Consider the following 7,724-nt stretch of genomic DNA (forward strand, 5'->3'; position numbering starts at 1 on the left):
GGGTCCCGGGGCCGGGCTGCAGCCCCCAGGACGGCGCTCGGACACGCTCCGAATACAGACACACGCACCCCGTCACCAAAACACTGACATCGCCAAGGTCCCGAGCACGCAGGCCAGGGTGCGCACGGCCAGAAAAACACACGCACACGCTACAGATGAACTACGCACCTAGAAAAACCCTCGTGACGAGCCCTCAGACCCCTGGCCACAAAGACGCGGGGAAACGCAGACACCCACTGCAACCCAGACACAGCCTACCTCACCCTCACGCCGCGACACAAGTGCCCGTTATGGAAACAGCGGGGAGCGCCACATGCCCAGTCATGGGCACGCAGAGGCCCGCGCACATACGGTTATGAAACCCTGGGCCCGGCCGTCCACACGGAGGCACGTTCCGAGGCACGTGCACACCTGAACATGCGAGCCCCCTTGTAAACATGCTGACGCCGAGCACATGTTCAGTCCATTACCTGCACCCCCCCCCCAACACACACACACCTGCATACGCAGTCAGGGCCTCGGTCGGGGCCTTAGTCGTGACGAAGCAGATTTCACACACTTGCACAGCCACACATCCGATATTCACCAACACACAACACCCAGGCCCCAGAACTTACCATCCACTGGCTCTTGGTTACACACTCATCTAAACACACTTACACAGTCACCCAGCGCACACGCTCACACCAATCTTTGCTCCCAGTGACGTGTGTGGGCAAGCTCACACGGTTGCTCTTCTCCCACGCACAGATGCACATCAGGCACCCAGCACACGTTCCAGGCCCCCGGAAGCAGGGCGGGGGTGGGGGGGTGGGGGGGACTCCAGAGAGGGCTTTTAGGGGCTTGGGCTGGGGGTTTGGGACCCCACCACAAACCTTCCTTCCCCAAACAGCTCCTGGGGAAAGCTGGCCTGGGCCTTCAGCCAGACCCTCTGCGGGGCAGCCTCCCGCTCCCTGTAAGGATGTGGGAGGTTCAGGGCAGTTTCCGAGCTGCCCTGGGGGCGGGAGGAAGGGGATTGGAGGTGTGTAGGAGGTCAGGATCTTCAGGGGTCCTTTGTGTAGCCTACATTTGCATAGGTTCATTTACATACGGATCCAGGTGCGGTGCTCACTCAGGTCACAGGCTCCCTGCGTCTTGGCCTCCCCGTTCCCACATTGCTGATGTGGGGGGTGGGGGTGGTGGGGGGGCGTGGAGATCTCTGTCACTTTGAACCTTGGGGTGGGGCCTTGGCCTTCCAGCCATCTCCCCAGGACCTGGAAGGTTTGAGGACACACTTGCTGACCTGAGGATCCACGGGGTGGGGAGTCAGGTCCAGGTGAGCTCCCAGGCACACGGGTCCTAAGGCCCTATGTCTGAACTGGGGTGGAGACTCTGGCTATTTCTTGGCGGGCTTTCCAGAAGCTGGAGGGAAGCCCTCACCCGCTTGGAGAAGGTGCCCCTTCCCTGGTGTTCTCTGCTGAAGACCCAGAATGCAGGGGGGGCACTAGGCACCCACTTTATGCCCCTGCCTTTCTGTTATTCCCAACTCCCATGGCCCCTTCTCAAGGAAGAAGCTGAGTCCAGAGATGGAAAGTGTTTTGCCCAAGGCCCCTGGCTCAGTGAGAGTGGCCGGAGGCCCAGGCCTCGAGGCCCACCTGTCCACTGCACAGAGATGGCTGTAGCTTCCCCACTGCTCCCCCCCCCCACCTCTCTTCCCTCCGGGGACCCTGACCTCAGCCTCCAAAATTATCCTACCCAGTTCAGCGGGCAGCTCCAGAAGGCTGGGTCTCAGCCAGAAGCTAAGGAGGGGCGAGGGACCTCAGGCTCCGCAGCCTTGGGCGAGCGCCCCCCCCCTTTCAGATCTAGTCATGAGGTGTGGTGTGGGCTGCACAGAGCACCAAGGGGGGCTCCAGAGGCCATCAGTGCACCCCCACCAGGACCCCTTCTTTCTCACCGCGGCCCTCCCCAGTTTTGGAAAGGGAAGGAGGCCTGGGCAGTGGTGTCCAAATGCCACAGGCTCGGCTGGAAAGGGCATTCCCTTGGCTGGCTGGCTGGCACCGGCTTGCTAACCCCAGCTCCATCCCCTGACTGCTGAGGGCCCTGGACCAGTCACTGCCCCTCAGAGCCCAGTTTCCTTGTCTAGAAACAGGGGTGCCACCGTTGTCCCCAAAGGGAACGGGGGTTCTTGGGAGTAGAAAACCACTGTACTTACAAGGCCTGGCCCCTTCCTGCCCTTCTTCCAACAGCTGCCACCGGCCTCCGCCCAGGCGGCTGCAGGGAGCTGGAGGAGGGGCGGGGGCTTTCGGAGGGCCTCTCCCCGAGCCCCCTGCAGGGCTGCCGCGGGAAGGGGGCCTCCGCCCCGCGGGACCTGGGAGCCTGCAGCTTTCTGTGGCTTTGCTCTGGTGTCAATAAAGCGTTTGTAAATTCAGGAGACCAGAGGTTTCTTTTCAGCGAGCAGACAAGAGAAGGGGTAGCTCAGCGGCGGTGGGGAGGAGAGGTTCGTGATTGTCACAGGCTTCAAGGCTGCACAGAAAGCATGAAAATGCCAATGGGGTCCCTTGGGGAGAAGTCGGCACCGTCTGCTGTTTGCAAGCAGACCCTGGGGGCTGGGGAGTGCAGGGCTGGAGGAGTCAGGACAGACAGATGCTGCTCTATCTGTGCCCTCCCCACTCCCCTCCCCACCCCTCTCTTCCCCTCCCCTCCCCTCCCCTCCTTTCCTCTCTGTTCCAAAGTACAAACCTCTGGGACCCCAGAAGGAGCAGGTAGCCCCCACCCTCCACACCGCATAGCTTGGCAGGTGGTCTACACAGGTAGCCGGGACTAACCCTGCCAAGGGTGGGGCCGGATTGGACCCCAGGCCTGGGCTTCGGTGGGGCTCCGCCCCATCCCGCCCACCGCAGCCAGAACGTATCCTGGGCTCCTGTCCAGAGGCCAGAGGCCAGCTGGTTGGACAGCAAGGGAGCTGGTGATGGGTGAAAGTTTTCCGAGGGAACCAGAAAAATGTTATCTCCAGAGGCGTTATCTCCAGCCCTTCTCCAAACACTCCAACCACCCGGGCCCACACCAGACCACCTCGTCCTTGATTAAGGACAGGATGCTGCTCCGGGAAGCCCAGCAGGGCCCAGCTGGAGGGCTCAGAGGCCAGTTAGTCCTGGGTGTGCACAGCAGGGCAGGCAGCTGGGGGGCTCGCCCCCATCCTTCTCTGCACCCCCACCCAGTTGAGAATCTCCAAGCCTAAGGCTGGGTTTTGGAGGTCTCTACGCCCCCATTTGGTCCCGTCCTCGTGGGACATTACACAGTCAGGGAAACTGAGGCCCAGTGAGGACCCACCGGAGTGTTTGTTTCCTCTCCCCCCTTCCTCCTACCAAACACCCTGCATTCTCCATCCTCCCTTCCAGGGAGAACTCAGGTCCCCTGGTCCTGCCTGAGGAGACACAGCTCTTCCCGAAGGGACTGCTCATTTCCTGGGGTGGTGTGGTTAGACTGGGGAACTGAAATATCCCAGACAGTGGGCAGGGAACGCTGCACCCGCATCCTGAGTTAGGGGTACACAGACAAGCAGGGGGGAGGCGCCTTTTCTGCTCCCCCGGCTTCCGCGTCCAGCCCAGCCCCATAGCAGAGGCCATCTGTCTGCTCAGGCCTCTCCCAGCGGGACTTGGGATTGCAGGCCCATTTCAGAGATGAGCATGCTTAGGCTTGAAGACCCTGAGACAGCTGAGCAGGTAATGGATAGCAGAACTGGGGTTCGAAACCCAGTCCACTGGGAACTCAGGCACCAAGCTCTCTGCTCAGCCACACAGAGCTTAAGAGTGGGAGGCAGGGAGGATAATGGGGAGCCCCAGAGGGAGCCCCTGCCCTCCTGGCATTGGGAGGGCCAGCCCAGCCTTCTTGGGAGCTGTGAGGTTCCTGCACACACCTACGAGATGCACACACGGTGACTATAACCCTGATTCTTCTTTTGAGCTAAAGTTTGTCGGAGAGAGAAATTTTTTTTTCTGCAGAGGGGAGGGGGCCAGAGGGTGAAGGTGGGAGGGATGTTGGAGGCGCACAGGTACATTTAGGCTCAAGAACATGAAGGTTTGGTTTCAAGTTCAATCAAAGAGAAGCCTCCTGTGTGGGGCCTGGAGAGGCGCCTGGCAGCCCAGGCCCACCACGTCCCCCAGGCCTGGACGCAGGTCTGCATGTGGTGTGGGGGAGAAAGAGTGGCTCCCGCCCACCTAACCCTGGCCCAGCCACAGGTTCCTGGAAAAATACAAGAGGGAGTGGGGAGAGGGGGGAAGCATTGGTTTGAGACCATATTTAGTGTTGATTTCAGCGGGGTCGCACCTCTCCCCCAAACAGAACCAATTTCTCCCGTCATAGATGGTAGGATTCAAAAATAGATTTTCTCGCCATTGGAATCGATGTGGATGTCAAGTTCACAAGTCTAATTGTCCACGTCATCAATCAAATTATCTCCTTAAAGGGCGCCACTGAGTCATGCTGTGCGCGTGGCACTCTGGGGGTCTCTGGGGAGAAGTCATGACGGCTTCACGCCCCACCTCCACATCTTGTGGGTACACTCACCCCCCACTCAAGAGGGAGGAAATCAGGACCCAGGGAAAAAGGAGTCTTTTCATCACTTAGCCTGTCAATGCAGGCTTTGGCAAAAAGTACAGTAATTCTTCATTCATCAGAAATTCCCAGAAGTTAATTTTCCATAAAATGGAGCCACACCTCTGTAAATGCATTCTTTGATCTGCTCGGCATTGGCTGAGCTCCTACTGTGTGCCTGGGGCTCTGCTGGGGTGGGGGTGGGGTGGGGGGCAGGGTTTGCAATGAGAGATCACTTGTACCCTCACCTCCTAGAGTTCAAGGCTGGGAGACCTAGTGCTTACAGACCTCGGAGATGCAGGGGTGTGGTGCTGAGAGGGAGGTAAGCTGGGAACGCGTGGGAGGGAGATGAAGCGTTTCTTGGAGGGGGTCCTGGGGCTGGCTGTGTGGGAGTCCTGCAGGGTGCGCCATGATGGGAGACCTCCTTTAAGCAGAGGAAGTCCCGGGTCCCTGAAAGGAAGACCTCCACCTGGGCCCCAGGGTAGGCGTTTCCGGGGTGATTGTGGCAGAATTGTTACCCGTCTCCATCCCCAGGAATCCAGGTCCATGAGAAGGAAGCGGTGCGCTGTGGCTGGGCCTGCCGCAGGGGTCAAGTTTAAGGGTGTGAGAACACATGGCTCTCAAGGAATTGAAGATGTTCCTGTACTAGACGTTTTTCTCTTATTTGCAAGAAACCATTAGCATCTTCATTCAATTACATTAAAAAAAAATGTTCGTTGTTCTCCTTCATCCTGGGCATTAGGAATCCCTTGCAAAAGAAGGCACTGCCCCTGCCCAAGCAGGGGGCGGGGGTCAGAGTCCCACTGTTTGCTCCTCTCTCCCTCCTCCTCAAAAGCCTTCTCCCTCCGCTGCCTGCCATGTCCTGCCAGCTCCCCCGCCCATGGGCCCTGGCCCAGGCCCGAAGCCAGTGAGCCCTGGCCTCCTCCTGTCACTGCTCACCTCAAGCACATCCTCCCGCCTGGTGTTAATGGATTTTGCACATGTGTCTCACCTCTGCAGGCCCAGAAGTGCCCCTCACAGGCGACCTACAGCGCTGCCCACGAGGTGTTTGTGGATTAAGTGAATTGATGAATAAACGAATGAGGCACAAAGTGTTCTCCGAGGGTTACTATGGGCCCCTCGGGAAGATCCTGTGTCCTAGCAACTGGCGGCCTCGCATGGCCCACTCCAGCCACAGCCCGCTCCCCACCCTGGATCTCTGGGTTCTGGGGTTGCCGGCCCACAAACTGGGCTTGCTGAGAGAAGGGCCCCTGAAGCGACAGGGGCTCACCCGCCTTGGCTTTGGCCTTGGCCTTGGCCTCTCCCGCGAGGGCCTCTCGGTTCTCGCACTAGGAATGTGGAATGTGGGGAGCAGCTGCACTGAGACCACAGTCAGCACCCCCTACCGTCACCTGCTCCCACTCCCCCCAGTGCCTGGCTCCTCTGCGCTGCTCTCCCTGAGCCCGTTCCTATGGTGACGCTCTGTGCCTCCAGAGGCCCTACCTAGCTGTCTGCAACTGTGCTCCAGCTAGCGATGGGGGCAGGGGACCCCCGTTCCCCCACCCAACACCATGGGGTTGTTTGACACCCAAACGCAGGTTGGGTCTAATCCGATGAGCCTTCAATGGAGCCCCACACAGAAGTATCCCTTCCTCCTCCCTCTTCACCTGTGGGGGCTCCCTATGAGCCACAGGGCTGGACCCTGGGGCCCAGAGAGGCTGAGCAATTCTCCCCACGTCACACAGGAAGGCAGCGGCAGAGCAGGACTAGAACGCCGCGGCCTGGAACCCAGCAGGATGACCATGAAAGTTGATCATGAACAGCGCTTTGAGGGACCCCAGGTTCCCTTGTTGAACAGGCCCATCTGCGGTCAGACTGGAAAGCCCACAGACTCAGAAGCTATCGTGTCACAAGACAGGATTCTAGCTGGGACTGAGGGGGGTGGTCCTCTCTTTACTGTTTCTGCTTCCTGGGGCTGGCCCCCATCTCTCCCGCCTTCTCTCTCCTGCCAGGCCTCAGGCCTGCCCAGCCACCTGCGTGACGAACCCGCTCTCTCTGCCTTTGTTCCTCCAGAGCTAGTGCCTGTGTGGGAGCCCCTGCCACCCTGAAGGTCTCTCTGAGCCTCTGATCTCCATTCATCACCCCCACCCCGAAGCCTCCTGGAGGGCCCTGGAGTTCTGCAGTTGCCAGAGCCAAGCTTGGGCTTCTTCCTCGGCCTCACGCGAGAGTGTGTGCGCACAGGCCCCAGGTCCTGGGTCCTCCTCCCCCAGTGGCTCTCCCACCCACTCCCACACTCCCATCCTGGTCACCACCACCCTGGCCCAAGCCCTCAGACCCTGTCACCAAAGGTTGCCTCAGGCTGCAGGCCTCCCAGCTCTCTGAGGTCTGCGGGGCAGGAGTCTGGGAGAGGTTTCCTAATGCAAGTCTATTCAGACCGTGGTCCTGTTTAAGGCCTGCACACTGGGAGGAAGATGGAGGCAGGAGGGAGGGAAGGAGGGAAGGAGGGAAGGAGGGAAGGAGGGAAGGAAGGAAGGAAGGAAGGAAGGAAGGAAGGAAGGAAGGAAGGAAGGAAGGAAGGAAGCCCTGACTTTTCAAAACCCAGCTCAGCTCCCCCAGGGCTACACGTGCAGAATTGGGCGCACAGTAGGTTCTCATTAAGTAAGTATTTGCAGAGTTGAATTGCACCATCTCATCAAGGAATCGATGAGGAAGCATTTGGCAGGAATGGGAGCACCTCAGGGATCGGAAATGGTCTTTCAAAGCCTGGAGAGCCCCACTGCCCTGCGAAGCTTTGCCTCCAGCCTGCAGGCGAGCTCCTTTTCAGGGCCTTCGCCTGCCTCTCTCCGGTGGGTCAATTATTTCTGGCTGCATTTTACTTAATTCTGCCTCCCCTCCATGAGGGGCAGGCGGCAGCCTTCATGTCTGTGACCGGAAACAGGGCCCCAATTGATCCAGGCGTTGAGGGGGACCCTGCTGCACAGTCTCACCCTGGCTGCCTCCCCGCACCCCCAAACTAGAGGAGATGGAGGAACGCTCTTGCAGGCGTGTTTTCTCCGGGTTTTCTCTGCACAGGTCAGTGGCGGGAGGCGGGAGGGCGTGGAGGGCAGGCGGAAGGTGAGCTTGGGAACTGGTTCAGGCTCCAGGAGGCTGTTTATTCCTTGTAGGGAGGTGAG

The sequence above is a fragment of the Myotis brandtii genome, unplaced genomic scaffold, assembly GCF_000412655.1.
Source record: "Myotis brandtii unplaced genomic scaffold, ASM41265v1 scaffold535, whole genome shotgun sequence".
NCBI classification, from domain to species: domain Eukaryota; kingdom Metazoa; phylum Chordata; class Mammalia; order Chiroptera; family Vespertilionidae; genus Myotis; species Myotis brandtii.